Raw genomic sequence first — 11,844 nt, forward strand, 5'->3', positions numbered from 1 at the left:
GCGGCAGTGCGCCTCTGACCGCCTCTCCCCACGCAGCAGTTCTGCTTCTACGGGGACTCAGACTGCCCCGACTGGGTGCTGGCTGAGATCAGCTCCCTGGCCGAAATCTTTTAAGTGCCCGCCCCCACCCCCATCCCCCTGCCTGCCCCAGGCCCGCTGCCCACCCTCCTTCTCCTGCGCAGTCCCCGCTGCTGCTGAAGTTCAGCGCTATTTCAGTACTTGTTCTACTTGTGTTTCCGAAAAAAAGCTAGAATCAGGATAGCCAAAGCAACATAGAAAGTCTATTCCATCTTCAGCTACATTACAGGGCAAAGGAAATAAGTGATCCTACCCATCAGTGGAACAGGGAAAGAATGAAGATTAAGTCTGTGAGCTATAGAAGAGAAAAATCACACTGTAACAACTTAGAAGATTGCTCCAAGACCACAGTCACAGGAAAAGGGAAGAGAGCCAGGGGCAGAAACTGTAAGGCCAAAAAGATGATGGACACATCTGTGCATCAATCAGGTTCAGAGGTCACTGCATGCCCCAAGCCTAACGAGTTCTCTGGTCTATGTGTATTATACACCTATTAATTACTTGAATAGAAAATTTACAATTGAACTTTCACAAAGGTTACAGAGTGATATCCCTGCACTGACCATTGCAGCTGAGCTTCTGCTACAGATTCTGACACGTCAGGTGACTGAATGTTTGCTTGTTTTCTAGGCTCTCCTTACAGTCCATCCAGGACATGAAATATAGAGGGGATTTCTTGAGAGGCAGCTTTTAGACCTCATTCCCTTACCTTCATGGTCAATGCCATCAGCGTCACTCTCCCTCTCTTCTTGCTCTTCATCGAGAGTTCCTCGTGTTAGTATTAGCTCAGAGGGACCCATTGCAGAAGCATCAGGTCCTTGAAGGGAACAGAAACAGCTGTACACCAACCAGCTTGCTAAAGGTAAGGTTTCTATCTGCACAGAAACCCAGCAATGAACACCTGCTCTAAGGGGACAGAAAGCTGCTTGTGGATCCCAGACACAGGACAGACTCCATCAGCACCTACTCGCCTCATCTAAGGAACAGTGCAGCCAACAGCAGAGCTTTCTCATATTCTGATCTGACTGTTTCACCTTTTCTAAAGTATTTCATTATTTCTAGTAGGTCCACTGCTTTAGCTACACAGCGGGGTTTCTTCCAAACCTGTGACTGACACAGGAAGAGCTGAGTGTGACCAACCCCACAGGAACTAAAGCCCCGCTCCTCTAACATGGAGCTGCTTTCACACTTCTGCTGTGAGGACAAAGAAGCACTGTACTACTTCACAAGGCAAACTCTTCAGAAAACTTCTGCAGTAAACTTTATCTTCCTGGGGAGGTACCTGCCACTGTGCTGCCCTGCACACACACGCTGCCCATGTCCTTCCACAAGTGTTCCAGCTGCTCTCTCTTTTGTTTATTTTGAGCTTTCTCCCATAGACAAAGATTTACCTGTGGATTCTGAGAACATTTAAAACATTAGGAGAAGAGAAACCTCACCCAAACCCAGCAGCCTGTCCCCCAGTCAGAGAGCAGAAGTCACTATGCAGGTCTTACATTTCAACTAAGGTTTCACAGAACTTCTGACTAAGCGTGGAAAGCAACCTCCAGTCAGGTGGGATTCTAGGACGTTTTCAGCAGCGCCGGGAAGCCAAACTCTGTGTAGCTGTGCCTGCAGAGAACTGTCCTTTGGACAGCCACAACTCAAGGTGAGCAGAGCTACTGATTTTGGCACTGCAATTCAGTCTTTCTTACTAAGTCAAACTAGTACTCTTCACTGGTGCAGGAAGATACAGGGATAGTCTCAACAAATCCCTTTGGAAATTTATTTTTAAGAACTCTCTATCCATCTGAATGGAAGACACAATCTTATTTCCCAATCATTTTCACACAATTAGCTCAAATATTAGCACTAAACCAGTGAGCAACATCTGTTTTACAAAATCTTTATTTTTGTAAAGATATGCTCCACCACATCTAGGAAAAAAAAGGCAAATGGTGGACTCCTTCAGGACAGGAGTTTTCCCACAGTGAGTACGACTAGTAAATGAAATGTTAGACCCTCTCAACATAAAGGCAATTGTGTGCCTAAAAGTGACCCAAGATACACTGTTCAGGTGTAAAACAGCTAAAAACACTTACCAGTGTTTTTCTCAGGCGCTCGTATTCTGGACGATACTCTCTGAAAAGGTGAATAAAGGGAGTGCATTCAGTCTGAAAAACACATGATTTGTATTGCATAAGGATCATCCTGGAGGCTCCTTTTTACTCAAAAAAAAAGTTTTCTCTAGGCTTTCATGTTTGAGAGACATTTCAGAAAGACAGTCCTTTTTTCCCCAGATTTGGATTCTGAAACCAATGGATGCAAAATCAATGAACATACTTCATTAAAACAGCAACAATTCAAAACTTGGTATGGAATTACAAGAAAAAAATTACTTCACAGACTTGCTGGCACAGATAGCTTTTACTTTCTCATGGAACAGCACAAAAATTCATCTCTGAATAGTTCCTTTTTACTGCTGCTTTTTATGCTGATACTGGACACCCTAAGCTACCTTGGCTATGGCAACTGTACACTCCTTCAAATCAAAGGAGCAGACTCATGAATCAGGACCTTCAGGAAGTGGTCACTGAGTCACGGACCAAAAGTTATCCCCTTACCTCTCCTATTCATCTACAGCTTTAGAAAGCTGGGTAAAAATCTCCCCCAGTCCTGTGCCAAACACTGCAGAAACACCAACCACCTGGAAAAGAAAACACACCAGAACTAGAGAGTAACTGAGCCAGATTTTTAATACAGAAAAAAAACAAAATAAAACAAACAAACAAACAATCCCCCACAACGACAACAAAAAAATCAACACCACCGAAAAACCCAACAACAACGAACTACTGATCTAAACCTAACACCACCCATTTAATCAGCACAGTGGCCTAAGAGTGGGCAGTAACACTTCTGCTTCTGTCCAGCCCGCTTTCAAACTCTTCCTCCACTTGCTGTTCATGTTTGTTACTTCTGCTTTTTGGTTGTCGGTGATTTTCTGTTTGGTGAGTTCTTGGGGTATTTTGGGGGTGTTTCTTTGGGGAAGGAGGTTTGTTTGGTATTTTTTAACACTGTAGGGCAATTCAAAAGAAAGGTCAAGTCTTTCTGCTGTTTACTTCTTTATTGTTAATAACCCAAGTTCTCATTCTGCATCTAGGGTTATAAGTGGTTAGCAAGTATCAGTGTACTAGAATTAAAGTGCAAAAGAGACAACAAGAACTGACCTTTTGGCTCTGAAATAGTCTAATACTTTTTATTTAGCCAAAGCACATTTAAAAGGTCCCCAGAACAGCAAGAGAGGGAGAATTTAATCAGTTGCTATGACAATACATTCAAAATGCACATCTACTTTCTAATTTCAACTTGTCTCTCATTACACTTCTGGCCATTTGTTCTGCTTGTATTAAATCAATTCTCTAAAAATACCTTGAATTAAGACTATTACCAGCCAGAATCCTACATCCTCTAACGAAAATTCTCCCTCTTTTTCATAGGCAAGACAGTCTCAACTACTGACTTCCAAATGGAAGACCTTTCCCAACACAGCCTTGCATTTGATCATTAATACAGTAAATATGCAGACAGCTCTCCAAAGGATTTTAAGCATTAAGGCCAGGCACTGTGCCAATATATATCAATATTTATACTTTCCCTGCACTTCAGTACAAGCTGCCTTTTACTCCCTAATCCTCTTCATATGACCTGCTCTCCATCCAGTGCTCCGACAGTCCTGACAGGCAGATAAATATGACCTGATCAGCAAATAAGGAACAGGAAGTATGTTAGTTCTGTATATCGGACCACTACAATCCCTTTTGAAATTCTGTATATTGTTCCACATAGGACACTTGCAATATTTTTGTTTTGGCTCTGTTATCATTATCTACATGAATGGAATCATTTCGTTCCTGTAATATCCACACAGCCAAGAAGGCTTGCTTTTTCTTTAGTAAAAGCTGATGACAAACACAATCAGCTAAAACCTTTAGCACAGACTATGGGATCATTAACAGCCTCCAATGTATAGTTTTGTCAGAGAAACAATTAATTTGTCCTCTCAAAACCTGGCTGAGTGGAAGAACAATCCTCTTCTTGCACAAGCAAATCTAAAGGGGTTTTTTTGTTCATTTATTTGTTTTTGAGATTCTTTCCCTTCTTCCTATGTAGTACATTGCCCAACTGTACTTGACACTTTCAGAAAAAGGAAAATTACCTCAGGTGGGAAATGCTGCAGCAAAGAACACTGCCTCTTACCAGTCTATCTTAGCTTTCATCTTGTGATTAATCACAGTTCAATATTAAATTATTCAGGCTGCCATTCAGTGTGACAAGCTGCAGTGTAACAAGCTACAGTGTGACCTCAACACAGGTCATCAACAGATTCCAGTTCCAAAGGGCAGTGCAAAGCCCCTTTACAGAACGACAGAATGGTGGGGGTTGGACAATACCTCTGGAGATCATCTAGTCCAATCTCTCCTGCTCAAAAAGCGGGATTAGGTAGAATAGGTTGCTCATGACTTTGCCTGAGCAAAAGTGTTTTAAGCATCTCCAGGGATGGAGACTCCACAATTTCTCTGGACCAGTCCAGAGGAGGACTTCTTAAGTTATTGTTTTCAGTGGGAAGGTAGGGACAGAAACAAGTGATCCCAAAACTTCAAACCCATCCCCACAGCGGTCCAGAGCAGCTTGAGCCCAGGCCCCTGCCTTCCCAGGGCCGGGCTCTTCTCTCTGCGAGGCAACCACCAGCCGGGCACTGCCCTGCCCGGCGGCCCCGAGCGCTTCAGGCGCCGGCCCGGCCAACGCCTCGCTCTGCGCGGGCGCCGCTTCCAAAATCACTACCAAAGAGACACAGCAATCAAAGCAGAGGGACTGCACTCCCAGCTTTTCTTACCTGCAGGCACACAGCACAGCACGTTGGGCATAAAAGCCACAGGGTTAGTCCTGCCAGAGGCGTCCGGCACACCCACGGCGACCGAAGGAAAACAGGGAGCCTGGGAACACGGAGTAAAAGACACCTTAATTAGGACTACACTGAGCAATAGCCAGGTCATTCCCACAGACAGCTTCACCGTCCAGTCACACAAAAAGCACTGACCTACCAGGGCCTCAGTTAGGATGGCTCCTGACGCTGACACCTCCGTTTGCCCCGGGGGGTCAAGAAGAACATCCCTGGGAAGAAGTCACCCTGAACAACAAAAAGGCAAAATTAGTGAAGCACGGGGTCCTCTTCTGACTAGATTGCCACCAGCATTCCATAGCAAATGCCACGACTATTCTGTTACAGACGAGAAAACCCTGTTCTCCCAAACAAACAGCCAGGAGATTTATGGGCACGCCTGAAAATTTCCTGTGAGGAACTTTTTGTAACTAAGGAGCAGGTGCTATCTTGAGTTGAAGGCATCAATTTGACAGACACTTAGTACAGCAAACTCTTCAGCAGAGCAATTAATTGCTGCCTATTTGAACAGCAGGGGAGAGAAAATGACGGTCGAAGGGAAGACAAGAAAAGCAGAACTGCAATCAGCAGCCTTTTCTTCCATCTCTCCCGAGAAAGTCGTGTTTCTCTGTTCTAATAATTCTATGCCCTTTTCTACATGAAACTTAGACCAAGGCTGAAAAAACAACTAGAAAACACGGAGAGAAGCTTTTTAGAATTTCACGTGATTTTCCCAAACCGATCCCAGAAAAGCAGAACTCGGTAGAATGTGCTCACCTCGAGGCCTTTGGTCTTTTTTTCCATAAGCTTCGTCACCTGATTGAAAAAGCAGAGTAGACTCGGTATTTAGGCTCACAACAGGAAAACCTCCCCTTCGTTTCCTAAAAGAAAGGACATTAATCTGCACAGCTGCAGGCGCGTCTCCAGCTGTTAAAGCAGCTTTCTGTTAAAGCCTTTCATCTTTTCAGAGGGTGAGAATGCCCTGCTAAGGAAGGCTGAAAAATGCTGGGAGCCTGCCCAGGTCAAAGAGCCCCTTGATTTTGTCTGTGTTCCAGTCCCTGGCTAAAGAAAGGGCAGATCCACCGCAGGTGTTGCTTGCCTTTTCCCTACGAGGTTTTGCCAGGCGCTGGGCCAGCCCGGGCACTGCGGGGGAAGGCCGGCAGTGCCCAAAGCCCGCCGCTTTCCCAGGGCAAGCGTCGCTTGCCAGAGCGCCCCCGAGCGCCGGGCCCTGCCTCACAGTCGCCGCCTGGCGGACACGGCCGGGAGCGGCACTGCAGCCGCGCGCGGCGCTGCAGCGGCGCGCCCCCCCCCCCTTGGCGAGACCCGCGGCGCCTTTCGCGCGTCCGGGCCTTTCTTCCCTAAAACCTGCCCTTGCCTAGGAAAAGCTGAGCAGTTCACAGAGTTGCTGTTTCCAGCCCAGCTTCCCAAAGGATTTCTCTCTCCCGGCAGCACAGACAGGGTCCCCGAGGCAGCGCAGACCCTCCCCGCGGGGGGGTGTGGTGCGTGTGCAATGCCAGGGCACATCCGAACCCGGCCCTGCGGCGGCACGCAGGTGCGAGTTTCTCCGCAGAGGCGGGAAACTTGCCTGTCGCTTCCCCGGCCTGCAGTCCCCGATGGCCGCGGGAGAGGCAGAAGAGCGGCCGCGCCCACCCGCCGCGCCCAGCTTACCCCGGGGACGATCTCCGTCGGATCTGCCGCCGTGGGTCGCTTCCGGGGGGGGGGGGGAAGGCGGCGGCGCAGCCCCGATAGCATCTCCAGGGCACGGCGGGAGCGGGAGCGGGAGCGGGAGCGGGAGCGGGAGCGGGGGCGGGAGCGGAGCGGAGCGGAGCGGAGCGGAGCGGAACGGGGCGAGCGGGGGCCGCGGCGCCATCTTTAGTGTGGCCTCGGCTAAGTTCCGGTCGCGGCGGCGCCGTCTTGAGTGTGGCGTCGGGGCGAACTTCCGGGCCGGGGCCGCCATCTTTAGTGTGGTCGTTCCGGTCCTGGCGGCGCCATCTTTACTGTGGTCTTGGCGGACTTCCGGGCCGGGGCCGCCATCTTTAGTGTGGTCGCTCCGGTCCTGGCGGCGCCATCTTTACTGTGGGCTTGGCGGACTTCCGGGCCGGGGCCTTGGAGGACTTCCGGTCGCTCTCTACTTCCGGTGACCGACTTTACCCAAATTAGCGTCCCTCCTCGCTAATTTCTGCGCTTTCGCCCCAAAAAGTCTTCGTGTTATTCCCCCCACACACACCCCGGGAGAGACGGGAGACCGCGCGTCCCGCCCTGCCGCCGGAACCGGCCCTTAACTCGAGCAGGGAGCGCTGCAACGCCACGAGAGCCACTGCGCATGCGTCGCCGGTCCCGCTCCTGGCTGCCCTTACTTACCACGTGATCGCCGGCGTCTTGCCAACGACTGCGCACGCGCCGCCGTCGCCACCCTGGCTTCCCCCCCACCCCGCCGCCCGACCGCCCGGCTTCGCTTTCTTACTGCGGCTCCCCCTCCGCTTTTTCGGCTCCCTGGGGTTCCCCCACCCGCATTTTGGGGTCCCCGGCTCACATTTTAGGGGTGATGACCCCGCAATTTACGGGTCGGGGGCCGGGAGGAGAGGAAACGGGGTGCCCAAGAAGGGGTTTCTTTTTTTTCTCTTTTATTTCATTTTCATTTTATTTCCTTTTTAGGTTTTTTGCCTTTTTTTTTAATTTTATTTTGTTTTTTATATTTCCTTTTTTATTTCGTTTATTTTTTATTCTCTTTATTTTTCATTTTCTCTCCCAGTGCTCCCCAACAACCCCCAGCAACACCCAGTGCTCCCCAGTGCACCCCAGTAACACCCAGTGCTCCTCAACAACCCCCAGCAACACCCAGTGCTCCCCAGTAAACACCCAGTGCCCCCCAACAACCCCCAGCAACACCCAGTGCTCCCCAAAAATTGACCCAAAACCGACCCAAATCACCCCAAAAGCTGACCCAAAACTGACCCCAAAACCTGACCCCAATCATCCCAAAAGCTGACCCAAAACCGACCCCAATCATCCCAAAAGCTGACCCAAAACTGACCCAAATCACCCCAAACAGTGACCCCAAACTGACCCCAAAAACTGACCCAAATCATCCCCAAAACTGACCCAAAACTCTGCATTTATTTGGCATCATTTCCTCTCAAAAACAACATCTCCGATTTAGTTGATTGCTAAAGCCATCATTTTAAAATCATCTCAGGAATCAAAAGGGACTGGAAAACACACACAAATCATTCCTGCACCCACCAAATCATTAGGAATTGGAACCCGATTCCCTCATCTCTCTCCTTGTGCTTCTTGGCTGGAAAACCTGATGATCCCCGCTGGCTATTTTTAGGCTGCTTTTCTTCCACAGCTCCTTTCCTCCCGGCTGAAACCTCCTGGCATATTCAGGGCTTACCTGGAGGGAAGCCCCTCTGAAGTATTTCCTCTCGTGGCAATTCTGTGGGATGAAGAAGTAAAAAAAGCACGTCAAGAGCTCCTTCTACCCCCTTCCCTCGCATACACCCTCCCAGTTTGTCCTTGGCAGCTCCATCCCCCCGGCACCCGCACCCGACGCTTCGGCTCCGCTGGGAAAGGGACAGCAAGTGCAGAAGCAAGTTCAGTGCTGGGCAGGGGCTCCCTGGGGAACGGCACTTCAGTGCTTTAGTCCGTGGCCTTTCCTGCTGCCCTCCCTCCCGGAGGCAGAGGATGACCCGGCCCTTGTTTCTCCCACGCTCGCAGACCCAGGTCCTGCTCCTTTGGCCCCACTTTTCTTAGCAGACCCGGCATCCTTTTTCAGGGTCCCCAGGAAACTTCTGCACTTGACCCATTGCTAAGTGCAGAGCACAGGGCGAGGGAAGGACAAATTTCTCGGCACCCACCCCCTGGAATTTTCCTTCTCCGCAGCACGCTCCCGTTCCCGCTGTCTCTGGAGGTGCCCGCACGAGGCCTCCTTCTCCCAGCACCTCAGAGAATGTCCTCTTCACCCGGGTCCTGCTTACCGGCGTCCAACAAAACACGCTGACAACATTTTTCAGGATGCCAGTGGAGAGACATTAGAGCACACTGCACAGGGAAGCTGCGCCTGCCCCATCCCTGCAAGTGTTCCAGGCCAGGCTGGACGGGACTGGGAGCATCCAGCCGGGGATGAGAGCGGAAGGTGTCCCTGCCCACGGAAGGCAGGCTGGCCTTTGAAGGTCCCCTTCAAACCAAATCGCTCTGGGATTTCCCTCCAAAATCACTACCCAAGAGACACAGCAAGCAAAGCAGAGGGACTGCACTCCCCGCTTTTCTTACCTGCAGGCACACACAGCACAGCACGTTGGACAGAAAAGCCACAGGGTTAGTCCTGCCAGAGGCGTCCGGCACACCCACGGCGACCGAAGGGAAGGAGGGAGCCTGGGAACACGGAGTAAAAGACACCTTAATTAGGACCACACCGAGCAATAGCCGGGTCATTCCCACAGACAGCTTCACCGTCCAGTCACACAAAAAGCACTCACCGAGGCCTCAGTTAGGATGGCTCCTGACGCTGACCAGGTGAATACCTCCCTGGAAGCCCGCTCCGCTCATGCCAGGCACTGGGGCTCACCCAGGGGGGCTTTGCCAGGCATCCAATGGAAATTAAAATTACAGCCTGGGCAAAGGCGCTTCCCGCAGGACCGCTCCTGGCCAAGGCCACCGGTCCGTGCAAGTCAGACCACTGACCACCCGGGGGGATTTTTGGGGGCACGCTTCCAGCTTTTATTCTCCAGAAGCTCCAGTTCTTTCTGGCACCGCTTGCTTCAGTCTTCCCCTGTTGGAAGAGGTCACTTAAGGCTTTCGAGGGGCCAGACTGCCAAAGCCCGGCCGGTCCATTCCCACGAGGAAAGGTAGCTTTGTCTTGGACAGGTTACTGGGGGGGAGACACAAAATAAAAGTTTAATTTAAAACAACTGCCTAGAATAGAAAGCAATTCAAACATAAGGCAGACAAGACTCGTGCAAATCTGAATCCATTTGGCTTCAAAGGAGAATTATTTCCCTCTGCACCTAACAGAATGTCCTCTTCACCCGGGTCCTGCTTACCATCGTTGAACAAAACACGCTGACGACATTTTTCAGGATGCCAGTGGAGAGATATTAGAGCACACTGCCCAGGGAAGCTGAGCCTGCCCCATCCCTGCAAGTGTCCCAGGCCGGGCTGGACGGGACTCGCAGCAACCGGGGACAGTGGAAGGTGTCCCTGCCCACGGAAGGCAGGCTGGCCTTTGAAGGTCCCCTTCAAACCAAATCGCTCTGGGATTCCCCTCCAAAATCACTCCCCAAGAGACACAGCGAGCAAAGCAGAGGGACTGCACTCCCCGCTTTTCTTACCTGCAGGCACACACAGCACAGCACAGCACGTTGGACAGAAAAGCCACAGGGTTAGCCCTGCCAGAGGCGTCCGGCACACCCACGGCGACCGAAGGGAAGGAGGGAGCCTGGGAACACGGAGTAAAAGACACTTTAATTAGGAGTACACCGAGCACTAGCCAGGTCATTCACACAGCTTCACTGTCCAGTCACACAAAAAGCACTCACCGAGGCCTCAGTTAGGATGGCTCCTGACGCTGACCAGGTGAATACCTCCATTTGCCCCGGGGGGTCAAGAAGAACATCCCTGGGAAGAAGTCACCCTGAACAACAAAAAGGCAAAATTAGTGAAGCACGGGGTCCTCTTCTGACTAGATTGCCACCAGCATTCCATAGCAAATGCCACGACTATTCTGTTACAGACGAGAAAACCCTGTTCTCCCAAACAAACAGCCAGGAGATTTATGGGCACGCCTGAAAATTTCCTGTGAGGAACTTTTTGTAACTAAGGAGCAGGTGCTATCTTGAGTTGAAGGCATCAATTTGACAGACACTTAGTACAGCAAACTCTTCAGCGGAGCAATTAATTGCTGCCTATTTGAACAGCAGGGGAGAGAAAATGACGGTCGAAGGGAAGACAAGAAAAGCAGAACTGCAATCAGCAGCCTTTTCTTCCATCTCTCCCGAGAAAGTCTAGTTGGTCTGTTCTAATAATTCTATGCCCTTTTCTACATGAAACTTAGACCAAGGCTGAAAAAACAACTAGAAAAACACGGAGAGAAGCTTTTTAGAATTTCACGTGATTTTCCCAAACCGATCCCAGAAAAGCAGAACTCGGTAGAATGTGCTCACCTCGAGGCCTTTGGTCTTTTTTCCATAAGCTTCGTCACCTGATTGAAAAAGCAGAGTAGACTCGGTATTTAGGCTCACAACAGGAAAACCTCCCCTTCGTTTCCTCAAAGAAACTCCATTAATCTGCACAGCTGCAGGCGCGTCTCCAGCTGTTAAAGCCTTTCAGCTTTTCAGAGGGTGAGAATGCCCTGCTAAGGAAGGCTGAAAAATGGCACAGGTCAAAGAGCCCCTTGATTTTGTCTGTGTTCCAGTCCCTGGCTAAAGAAAGGGCAGAACCACCGCAGGTGTTGCTTGCCTTTTCCCTACGAGGTTTTGCCAGGCGCTGGGCCAGCCCGGGCACTGCGGGGGAAGGCCGGCAGTGGCCAAAGCCCGCCGCTTTCCCAGGGCAAGCGTCGCTTGCGAGAGCGCCCCCGAGCGCCGGGCCCTGCCTCACAGTCGCCGCCTGGCGGACACGGCCGGGAGCGGCACTGCAGTCGCGCGCGGCGCTGCAGCCGCGCGCCCCCCCCCCCCTTGGCGAGACCCGCGGCGCCTTTCGCGCGTCCGGGCCTTTCTTCCCTAAAACCTGCCCTTGCCTATGAAAAGCTGAGCAGTTCACAGAGTTGCTGTTTCCAGCCCAGCTTCCCAAAGGATTTCTCTCTCCCGGCAGCACAGACAGGGTCCCCGAGGCAGCGCAGACCCTCC

The 11,844-nt window shown here is 50.8% G+C and overlaps 2 long non-coding RNA genes across 10 annotated transcripts; both read right to left on the reverse strand.

The window, feature by feature from the left end:
* Window positions 1-259: 259 nt before the first annotated feature.
* Window positions 260-10,373, reverse strand: LOC113991268. 8 transcript variants are annotated; one of them, XR_005566952.1, is made up of 4 exons: window positions 10,333-10,373; window positions 2,682-3,815; window positions 2,160-2,231; window positions 260-1,704 (listed from the first exon to the last, which is right to left on the reverse strand). It is a non-coding gene; the product is annotated as an uncharacterized LOC113991268 (long non-coding RNA). The 8 variants fall into 8 exon arrangements; XR_005566951.1 differs by having other exon boundaries at window positions 260-1,478; window positions 1,575-2,231; XR_005566950.1 differs by having other exon boundaries at window positions 260-895; window positions 1,361-2,231.
* On the reverse strand, window positions 5,014-5,818 carry LOC120325123. 2 transcript variants are annotated; one of them, XR_005566956.1, is made up of 3 exons: window positions 5,777-5,818; window positions 5,159-5,248; window positions 5,014-5,054 (listed from the first exon to the last, which is right to left on the reverse strand). It is a non-coding gene; the product is annotated as an uncharacterized LOC120325123 (long non-coding RNA). The 2 variants fall into 2 exon arrangements; XR_005566957.1 differs by having other exon boundaries at window positions 5,016-5,054; window positions 5,163-5,248.
* Window positions 10,374-11,844: the final 1,471 nt, after the last annotated feature.

The sequence above is a fragment of the Pipra filicauda genome, unplaced genomic scaffold (genome assembly GCF_003945595.2).
Source record: "Pipra filicauda isolate LSUMZ 115617 unplaced genomic scaffold, ASM394559v2 scaffold839_size95661_pilon, whole genome shotgun sequence".
NCBI classification, from domain to species: domain Eukaryota; kingdom Metazoa; phylum Chordata; class Aves; order Passeriformes; family Pipridae; genus Pipra; species Pipra filicauda.